At 53.3% G+C, this 10,729-nt stretch overlaps 1 long non-coding RNA gene across 2 annotated transcripts; it reads right to left on the minus strand.

The window, feature by feature from the left end:
* Window positions 1-3,022: 3,022 nt before the first annotated feature.
* Window positions 3,023-5,907, minus strand: LOC137453047 (uncharacterized). Of its 2 annotated transcripts, none has more exons than XR_010990234.1 (3): window positions 5,820-5,907; window positions 4,926-5,041; window positions 3,023-3,861 (listed from the first exon to the last, which is right to left on the minus strand). It is a non-coding gene; the product is annotated as an uncharacterized lncRNA (long non-coding RNA). The 2 variants fall into 2 exon arrangements; XR_010990235.1 differs by lacking the exon at window positions 3,023-3,861 and adding an exon at window positions 4,215-4,272.
* Window positions 5,908-10,729: the final 4,822 nt, after the last annotated feature.

Raw genomic sequence — 10,729 nt, forward strand, 5'->3', positions numbered from 1 at the left:
GCTTTCCAAATCACACTCTTGGCAATACTGCTGGCAACAATGGACACCATGAGGACAGACAGAACCAGCAGATGGACTGACAGACCCATAAGCAGGAAGCTTGCTCTGTAAGCTAACCCAGCAGCCAGCTCCCTGTAGCAGCATTCCTCAGGTGGGCTGTGATGCTGCCTCCTGAGAGCAGATGACAATTGTCACCGAAGAGGAACCAAGCCTCAACTTTCCCTTGCCTACATCACCAGAAACACTGCCTGAGGAAGCACTGCAGCAGTTGTCTGTGCCCTGATGGGATGCACAGGATTTGAAGCCCTGGTACCCAGCTCAGCTCTGAACTGTGTAGAACTGGTTTATCAAGCTGCTCAGCACAGGGAACACTTAACATGATGTTCAAAATTTACCAGGCATTGCCAAGTTCTCCTTGCATTTCTGCCTGTCACGGTGTCATCTAACCACTGGTCTGAGCTCCTGGTGCAACTCACAGGGAAGGCACCAGGGCACAGAGCTAAGCTGCAAGAGGCCACTACAAGGTCACTTCAAGAGCTAAACCTGGGAGTCCTCTGAGGACAGCCCAATTTGAACTGCTCCACAATGGGTTGTGTCATGCCATGGACTGTGCTACACTGAGGGTTACACTGCTGGACATCCCAGGAAGTGCTGCACCATGAAACCACCACACAGTGCTTCTGTGCCCAAGCTGGGACATCAGGGACAGCACAGCTCCTGCAACACAGCCAGGGGCTGCAGCAGGCAGGGCCACTGCAGCATCCACCTCTGCGGGTGCAGCCCCAGGGCTGCTCCAGAGGAGTGACAAGGTGAGGTGTCCAATTAAATATCTGCCTCCCATTGCTGGGGCCCTGCAGCAGCCATGAATTATGCAGCAGCTCACTTCCATGTCAGCAGGATCACAATATTGATGAGTTATCCCGCGTGTAATCTGATAAAAACCAAGATAAACTCAGCAAAAATTGAGTGCAACATGAGCCTCTCCTCTCAATAACCCATCTCCAACCCAGCCATAGGAGGGTCCCCACTCCCTCCTCACCTCCAACAGCCCAGCCCAGCCGCTCCTCACCGTGGGCTGGCACCATGCAAAGGCACAGCCAAGCCAGCGGCACTCACTGTGAGCTATGACCCAGGCTGGGCGGCCCCTGGTGCTACCTGGGGACACTCCTGTGCCATCTGGAACTGGGGGCCGGTGGTCTCGGCAGCTCCAGCACATTCCACACGTCTGCATTTTGGCATTTAGATTAATGCTGGAGACAGGGAGGAAGGAGCTGCCCTGTCTCGGGCTGACTCCCTCTGCTCCGTCCGAGCGCATGACGGATGGCAGCACACAGCTCCCACTCGGAAATGCTTCCAGCTCCACACAGACCCGGGCAGACTCCAGCTCCCGTGACGAGCCGACCTCTTTATAATCCTGACCCAGATGCTCTTGGTACCCTGGGAACAGCCAAAAACACATCCCACATGAACACCACGAGGAGAGGGGAAGTACTTGCTGCTTCTGGCCATGCCTGGTCAGCAAGCCCGCACAGAAGGCCAAAGACTGTGAGATGAGCTGTGAGGGAGCTGGGATTGCTTAGCCTGGAGAAGAGGAGGCTCAGGGGTGACCTCATTGCCCTCTACAACTACCTGAAGGGTGGTTGTAGCCAGGAAGGGGTTGGCCTCTTCTCCCAGGCAACCAGCACCAGAACAAGGGGACACAGTCTCAAGCTGCGCCAGGGGAGGTTTAGACTCGAGGTGAGGAGGAAGTTCTTCACCGAGCGAGTCATTGGTCATTGGAACGGGCTGCCCAGGGAGGTGGTTGAGTCATCGACCCTGGAGGCGTTCAAGGGGAGATTGGATGTGGCACTTGGTGCCATGGTCTAGTCATGGGGTCTGTGTTGATAGGTTGGACTCTATGATCCTCGAGGTCCTTTCCAACCTAAGTGATACTGTGATGAGGATGGAGGACCCTGCTCCTTGCCCCAGCACCTCCCCAGTGCTGCTCACCCCGAGCTCAGGGAGGCCTCTTCACCCCAAAGGCTGCTCTCCCTTTGGGCCTGGGGTGTCTCCAGCGGTCAGACTAACGCTGGCCCAGTTGGTGTGGAGATCTGTGGTGAGCTGGTGGGGGCTCGCGCTGGGCCAGCACCCTCACAGGGTCTTCAGCCCTGCTGGTGAGCCTATGGGGAGGGACAGGAAGGGTGCTGCCTGGAGACATTTGATTTCACAGATGTGCCTGTCTGTGCACGAGAGAGAAACTTTCACAGTTTTACTGCTTTTCAAATATTTTAATGCAAGCCATTTGGTGCCATATTTTGAAGCAGGGAGAGCAGCCTGAGCTCCATGCGCATTAGCAAATGTCTCCACATTAGTGTAAATACAAGGAGCAGAAAAGCACAGTCTGACTCCTAATCCATATGGTTATTCCAAATAGATTGCATGGTCTTAAACTTTGGCTTATTAGACTGGATCTTACATATGGAAGGAATTAAAATGCTGGATTTACAGTGCAGGCTAATCAGAACATGTTTAACTTATGATGCCCCAGAAGACCCAGAAGGTCAGAGCCTCCCAGACACCTGGCACAGAGTCTGATTCTGCTCGCACCGGTGTAAGCCTTCACGAACCCCCTGGTGTTTCAGGGGCTTTACCGTGGGGTAAGGCTGGGCAGGATCTGACCCCAGCACTCTAATGGAAGCAAGCTGCAAAGAGGAAATTCCTCATTTCCCCCTGACTAGTCCATACAAGCCCAGAGACAATGGGGCCAAGTGTGCACTGCACAGAGCTCCCGCACCGGGTGCTGGCCAGCTTGGGGCTGTTCTGCCCTGACTCTTCCTATCTGAAAAAGCCATCAGCAAGCCTGCTCCCTTGCCTCCAATAAAAGGTCACTTCGGGGCTTTTAGGAATTTTTTTTTCCCCCAAGAAAAAGAATTATTTGGATTTTCTTGGTTTGTTTTTTTGGTAAACCTTTGCCCCAAGACTGAGCAGCTGTTAAAAGCCAGGTATGATATCACTGGTAGAGAAGCCAGAACTCACAGGAAGGTGCATAATACATTATTTATTTCTATCAATTTACTTCTGGACAAGGCTAGACTCATCTCAGGTGCTTTAAAACACACATTCCCACCACCACAGAGGTAAGCACACGGAGCTACCCCACCAAAGAGTCCCTCGCGCAGCAGCCCCAGCCTCACCCGCTTTGTTTTTGCATGGATTTATTCCACTGATGTTGTTTCCATGTGAGTCAGTTGCCTTTTTATTACTCCTCTAACCCCAGCTTTCTCCAAAGTTGCTGAATTTCTGGGCTTGGAGAGATGACAAAAGAATACACTGCTCACCCCCTTTCACACTGCTCTGTCTGCTCTCGCTGTCTGACATCTCCCCGCAGGGATCACTTCATACGTTGTCTCCAGTTTGCTTGTTTTTCCAGCGTTGCTTTTTCTATGAAAAGCTAAATTGTTGGGTTATGAGCACATTTTTAAAGTAGAAGGCTTCAGGAGAAGCATTCCACTTTCGCTTCAAACTGGCTCTCTTCCAGCAGCTACCTTTGCTCCCTCTTCTGCATGTAAGGAAATTGTTTGTTACCAGCTTGGACAAACAGGCGCGCTGCTAAAACGCTTCAGCAAGCCTGTCCTCAGACCACACCACCCTCAGGCTGAGGTATTAACAACTGATGGGGGGGAGGGAAAAACAAACAAAAAACCCCATTTTAACAACCTGTCTGCACACACATCACACAAGAGCTGAGGAAAAGCAAGGAAGCTTCAGTCCAACAGGTCACTGCTTTCAAAGTCAGCACAAAAGCACAAAGCAGTTGGGCTTTGAGGAGCCGCTCCGCTCGCGTCAGCGCCATCTCTGCTGTGGCTCTGCAGAGCCTGAGTCCTAAGGAGGAAAGAGAAATGAGAAAAGAGACAGTTTTCACTAAGCACCTCTTGTCCTGGTGCTCTGGAATCTGCACAGTGCTGCTGGAGCAGGAGCATTCACTCTGCCATGTGAGGTTATTTTCATCATCCTACTAAATAAACAAGACGTGGTCGTTAGTGCCTGGTGCTGCTTTGAGGGAAAACACACAGCCTGTGTTCAGAGGCATCTCTGTAAAAGTCTTCCTAAAACTGTTCCTTTTTCTTACTCTGACCAAACTGAGGCAAAACTGACCTGCCAGACCACCTGAAAAGAGAATTTATTGAAAAAAAAACTATTTTTGGTGACATAAGCTGAGTTCACAGCTCACCTGGATGCCAATGGCACAGCTCCACTCTCAGCACCTTTGGTATCCAGTTTGAATCTCCACACCTGACAATTACAGAAAACCCCCATGAAACAGGATGGGGCAAAGGGAAGCTTCAAAGGCAAAGCCATGGCTGGCACAGCCAGGGTGACCATGCCCTGTGGACCAGTCAGAAAACTCCACCAAAAGCCACACCAAATCTCCTGCCCAAACAGCTGCAGAAACCACTTCACTTCTCCCCACAGATCTCCTAGCTCAGGTGCTCTCACCATGGAAGAGCAGGAGCAGCTGTGCCTGAAGCTGCTGGAAAAGCCTCACCACAGCCAGTTATTTATTAGTCTCCTTAACTGCCAGAAAGCATCAGCTCTGAGGCTGGAGCATTTCATCTCTCCAGTGCCAGATCCTACACAGCAGGCCAAAGGGTGGCTGATGGCCAGGGTGTGCAAGAAGCAGGACAGCCTTACCCTTTTCAGCCTCAGTGCAGACCAGGGGCCACAGCTCAGACTCGCAGAAAGCCACATGCTGGGCTGAGCAGCTGACAGGACTTGTGATAGGAGCAAAGGCCAGCACCTTTATGGAGGCAGCACGACAGCACTGCAGCTGCTCCATGCTCCTGGGCACAGGGCACCTTCCTGAGCAAAGTCCTGAGAACACAACCGAACCCTAGAAGAGTTTCCCCATGTGGTTCACGCTGCCAGGTACAGGAGGAGCAGCCTACCTTTGCTGAAACATCACCAGATGTTGCTGTCAAAAGATGCAGCAGAACTCAGGAAGGCCACAGAGGAGCAGCCAAACAGCCACACTGGATCCATCCACTCAGCACCAAGCCTGGCTCTGGGAAAAAAAAGGCAAATTAAGGAAACAACCCTGCACTAAGTGGGGCCTGCCAGGCTCTTCCTTGCTCTAGCTCTCATTACTGAGGAGCAGAAAATGATAAGGAACTTGGGCTCCTTTTGGTTTTTTTAAGGAAATTATTAAATTGGGATCAGCTTTTCATCCTTCCCACAAAAAAAAAGTGCTCTGTCATCTCGTGCCCGTTCACCTACGCAAAGACGAGATGACATCTCTGGCTAAAGGCCGACAGTTCTGCACCTCCTTGTCACTTTTAACAAGAAAATAATCCTGCAGGAACACTTGGAAAACAAATGGGTGTTGACACTCCTCATCTGCTAGGTGCGTTCTACGGAAGGCAAGCAGCACTGCATTAGCGTTTGACCTCCTCACCTCCTGACACGGGGAGGAAATACACAGAGAGAGGCTCCGAGAAGCTGGTGCTGGAGCCACAGAATAATGAGAGCAGGCAGCACTCAGAGACAACAGCTCCCCGGCCCCGCGGGGAGGGAAGGCAGGGCTGGGGGCAGGCTCGGCACAGGGGCCAGCTCTGCCCTCAGAAGGCACTGAGGGAGCTGCCAGGGGCATGAATGAGCGTCAAGGACCAGTACCAACCCTCACGCTCACTGCTACCTACCCCTGCCACTCCTGGCTTCTACCAGTGGCACTTCATAGCTGGTGCTGGCGGACCTGACTCAGAAGAGCACTAACCAGCCCTGGGATGTTCCACTGCACATGCCACAGCTCTGCCAGCTCCTCAGCAAGCCTGGCACTCACTCACCTTACTCAGAATGAGGGGTCGTTACCAAGTGACTTCATCACACCAAGAGCTGCTTCTGTAGATGAGGCCACAAGGACTGGAGTTCCACACCCTAGAGAAGGACCACAAAACCATTGCCAAAGATCTTCTCCCACCACATCTCATCTTTCCCCCAGATCCATCCCCACATCATGCAGTGCTGGGGGGGGGCTGCCTGCACTGACAAGTGAGAACCACTCTGTCCTGCCCTAAATGTTCAAAAACCACCCAGCACACTTCCAGCTTCTGCTCTCTGTAGCTTGTGGGCAGGAACAAGAGAGGCTTCCTCAGCTCCCAGCACTGCCAGCTGCTGCGTTCAGTCTGAGCGCGGCGCATTCCACCAAACAAGTCACTCCAACCCCATCTCCTCTCCCCCGAGCAGAGGCTACCAAGACACCAAGCTTTGTCTTATGGGCAGCCAGACCCTTCCTGCATGCCTGGGCTCCCAGCACAGGCAGGCTTGCTCTTTGGACACAGCACTCGGATGGCTTTCCACGTATGCAGGCAGCAGATGGTCTCACTGCTTCCCCAGTCCGGCTGGGCACGGTGCTGCTGCGGCTGCCTCGGCAGGCACAAGTCCTTGCCTGTAGGAGGTGGGGGCACTCGAGGAACTCGCAGAAATATTTTCCCACCGGTGGCTGTCGGCCTGAGCTAATGCAACATGACAGACATCTCGCTCTGAACAATGTGCTGACATTCAGAGCCTGCTCGCCGTGCTCCCGACCGTGCCATTGTCACCGCTGCGCGATGGCAGGCGCGGGGGGATACATTTCCCCTCAGAGCTCGCTTTCCAGCACCCCTCTGAAGTGCCGGTGCTGTGGAAGACCTCCACAAGACAGCTCTGTAACAGGTAGCATGGTGCCCATGGTGATGTCAGCAGGAACGGGAGGACAGGAGGGCAGGGAGCAAAGCAGGGCTGCCGGAGCAAGGAGGCTCCTGCAGAGCCGCTCTCATTAGCGCCCAGACACATCGGCGGCTTCTCACCTTGCAGAGACAAACTTGGCCCCTGCTGCATCTGCCATCCGCCCTGGAAAAGGTGCTGCTAAACACGAGAGCAGGAGCCAGCCAGGTGTGCCAGCCATCCCCAGCCCAAAGACAACCCTCCCTAGGAATGTCTCTGGAAGCTACCAGTACAACGCTGCGGGAAGGCGGATTGGGAGCCCCTGGGATGAGTCCCCTCCAGGCTGCAGGGAGCAGGACAGGGAGCATGGCTGTGGTGCCGAAACCCCGCCAGCCACCCATGCCCTGCTTACACAACAGCGTTACACAACACAGCTCTCCAGCAGATTGCATAAGGACAGGACAGGCACACCTTGAAACCCTGGAGCCACGGCATGCCAGGGCAGCCAACCCACCCCTGGTCACCCCACCACACTGCCTCCCTACTGACCCTTCAAGTGGCTCCTGGAGGCACAGCCCAGCTCAGCTGAACACCAGGAAGCAAGAGAAAGAGCTCTTCCACCTTGTACTGGGAAGAGGCTGATCTGACCTCAAATGACAGCAACAGGGAGCTCCTTCTTGTTGGACAAAGAAAAGGTTTTAACCTCCAAAGAATTTAAAGTAATTTCTGGAGGAGCAAGCAGCAGTCTGATGCAACCCACAAATTCCATCTTGGTGACAAAGGCAGGAGTTACTGTTGACCATGGTGCTAATTTCTACTCTGAGCTGCTGCATGGAGGAGCACTGCAAGGTGCTGCCATGCAACAGGTGGGAAGTTCTGGTCTCTGTTTCAATCAATCCCAGGCAGTCCATCCCACGTGTAAAAATCCAAGTGTCTGCTGCACAGCACAGCACAAGGAGAAGGCTGCTGGGAAGGATGAGGCTGGAGGGTCTCCCTGGCCACTAAAGTTTCCATTTCCTGCACCTGAGCAAGACGCCTGCAGCCTGAGCAAGGATTTACGGTGGAGCTGGCTTGGGAGTCCCTCTGCTTCTCAAGGAAGTATCAGGAAATAAAAGGGCAATTGCATTAGTCAGTCAGCAGGAGCTGAGGGTTTCTGCTTGGTTTCAGATGACAGCAGGTAAAGGCATTGCTTGGCTGCCTGGCTGGAGGCAGCAGCACCCGTGCCAGGTAGGGCCAAGTCCCCTTTGCGCTGAGCACTGTTCAGCACCCGGGCAGCCACACAGCAGCTCATCTGTCTTCTGGTAACCACCAGGACCAACACCAGGTAACTACAACAAGGCTCCCCCCCTCCCTCCCCAGCCAGGTAGGGCAGGCCCCAGCACACACCAGTGCCTCCCCTGGGCTCTGCTCCAGCCACTGCTGTCTGTGCAGGGGTGGATGGAGCAGAACATCTGCAGGGTGCCAGCATCCCCGTGGAGGCCCTTGCCAGCTGGTGGGCTGGCACAAGCACAGCTCCATCTCTGTGAAAACTTCCACTAAGATAAGAGTTGCCTCTTCCACAGCTGCATCCCACAAGCAGCTCTCAAGCCTTCTCACAACCAGTAAAACCAGCTCCTTCTCTCCCTGGGCTCCTCCAGCGGTGGCAGAAGCACCCATCAGCATCCACATGCTTCTGTGGCCCAGCCTTTGCCACCCTACAGCCTGCTCATCAGGATGGCCATCCACATCTGTCCAGAATGCCTTTCAAGGGTACAGTGTCACCAAGTGTCTCAACCCAATTCTACCTTTTCTTGCCAATCAACCCACCCAGCACCTCCCAGACCCAAACCTCCCTAACCTCCTCCCTTCCCTGTGCCACCCTCCACCCAGCTCTCAGTTGGTGACCGCACAGTTTCACCCACAATGCTGTCCCCACTCATTTGTTTCTTACCTCACTCTTAAAAGGCCAGCTCAAACTATTCCAGCAAAATCTAAGGTAGCCCAATCCAGCTCCTGCTAGCCTCTTCTCCCCTCCTCCCCCCCCCCCAGATATAGATTTCATACTTGAAACTACTAAAGTTGGTTGAAAATAATGGTAACTGACAGAGGCTGGGTTAAATAGGCCACAGTCTTTCCCTCAGGCCTAATTTAGACCGGATATCAAAATGATATAAAATATCATTGCTTGCCTTCACTCCATCAGGACATCTGCAGACAGACCCAGATTAACTCTTTCCTAGGAGTGCTTTGTTTGCATGGTCACCTTGGAAGACAAAGCACATCCCAGCTGACCTCCTCCTGACCCAAAGCCAAGCTCCAAGGGAGCTCAGGTGTTCCTCAGTGAAGATCATAGAATCAGTCAGGGTTGGAAGGGACCACAAGGATCATCTAGTTCCAACCCCCCTGCCATGGGCAGGGACACCCCACACTAGATCAGTGTGAGGCCAAAGCCTCATCCAGCCTGGTCTTAAATACCTCCAGGGATGGGGCCTCAACCACCTTCCTGGACAACCCATTCCAGGGCTTCACCACTCTCACAATGAAGAACTTCTTCCTCACATCCAGTCTGAAGTTCAAGCTTAGCATCAGGCACTGGGCGAGGTGTGCAGGCCTGAACCTTTGAAGGTATGCAAGCACCTTGCTGTGAGGCTGTCAAGGTGAGATGTTCAACCTGTATGCCAGCAAACAGCCCACAGAGGAAAAACAGAGCTTGTGAGGGGTTTCAAACCGATGCAGTGTGAGGAAGGGGGAAATGGTCAGTTCACAGCCCTTTCCAGACAGATGTCTTATCTTTTTAAAGTAACCATCCCCATCAGCAATTCCAGAGCTAAGACATTGCCACTTCAGCAGGAGCAGCCACCACATCCAGGCAGCCACCACCTTGTGCTGCATTATCCAGACATCAGCACCAGTCCTGCACTGGTGTCAAATCCCTGGCTGAAAGCTGATGCTGGACGCAGGGCAAGCTGGCAGCCTGAAGACATCATCCAGAGCTGCTCTTGTCCTTATCAGCAAAGAGCTGATGCTCACCTCTGGTGGGTTTCCTCTCACCTAACAACAGTTGGACATTCAAAAACTGTCCTTAGAAGGGAGCAAGTCACCTCCCTCTCTGGTTGGAGCTCAAACAACTGACTTTAACCAACATCTGGTTCCACAACAATCAGGAACCACCTAAAACACTAACTACATCATCCCCCTCCTGCTGGTCCCAGATGGAGTGGAGAAGCAGAAGAACCATCACACAGCAATGTGCAGCACCCTGAGGAGTGTCTCCTCTTAAGTGCTATTTCTCTTCAGGGGGATACTTTGAACAGCAGCAGCAAAAACCTTTTAAAGATCCTCTAAACCCATTTTCTGAGGCCAAGAAAGTCCAGCTGAGAACACACTGCCTCATCCTACCCACACTTCTTGGGTGGCTGATCCTGCCCACCAGGGGAGCACTGCCCAGCTCAGCACAGTCCTCTGTGCCTCCTGGCTCAGGTCAGGCCACCAGCCTGCATTTCTCCTCAGAAGGAGGTGGGCATGGGCTGAAGTCCCCCATATCACAAAGGTCTGTGTTGGAGTGGGCACAGAGCACTCAGCTGGGCTCCAGTCCACTCCCACCAGCTCACTCTGGGTACCCACCACCTTCAGGCCAGTTGCTCCAGGTTTACACCACCACCAAAAAAAAAGTCAGAATGGGGAGCAATAGAATCTTAGAAGTGAATGCTATTGGTATGGGATGGATGCAAGCAGCACCCCACAGACATGTATCAGCACCATGAGCAACCAGGAGTGGGATCTGCTCCATGGCCACACAAAAGGCAGGGCAGATGTGGCTGCACAGGGAGGCAAATGTCTGCCTGGGCAGGGCTCACATGGCAGCACCCTTCAGCTTGGAAGCATGGTGGCCATCCCCCTTCACCTTCCCACAGCATCCCAGCAGAGTACCACCAGATCTCCACCTCTGGGCCTGAGGACACAGCAGCTCAGCCTCTGCCATGTCATCAGAGCCTGTATTTTAATGCATACGCACAAGGGGGCAGAGTCAGAGTTGTGCACCTGAGGTGAAGTTTTGCATATTTTAACTTCC

This window comes from Melanerpes formicivorus, unplaced genomic scaffold (genome assembly GCF_026170545.1).
Source record: "Melanerpes formicivorus ecotype bairdi unplaced genomic scaffold, bMelFor1.0.p_v2 SCAF_60, whole genome shotgun sequence".
NCBI lineage: Eukaryota > Metazoa > Chordata > Aves > Piciformes > Picidae > Melanerpes > Melanerpes formicivorus.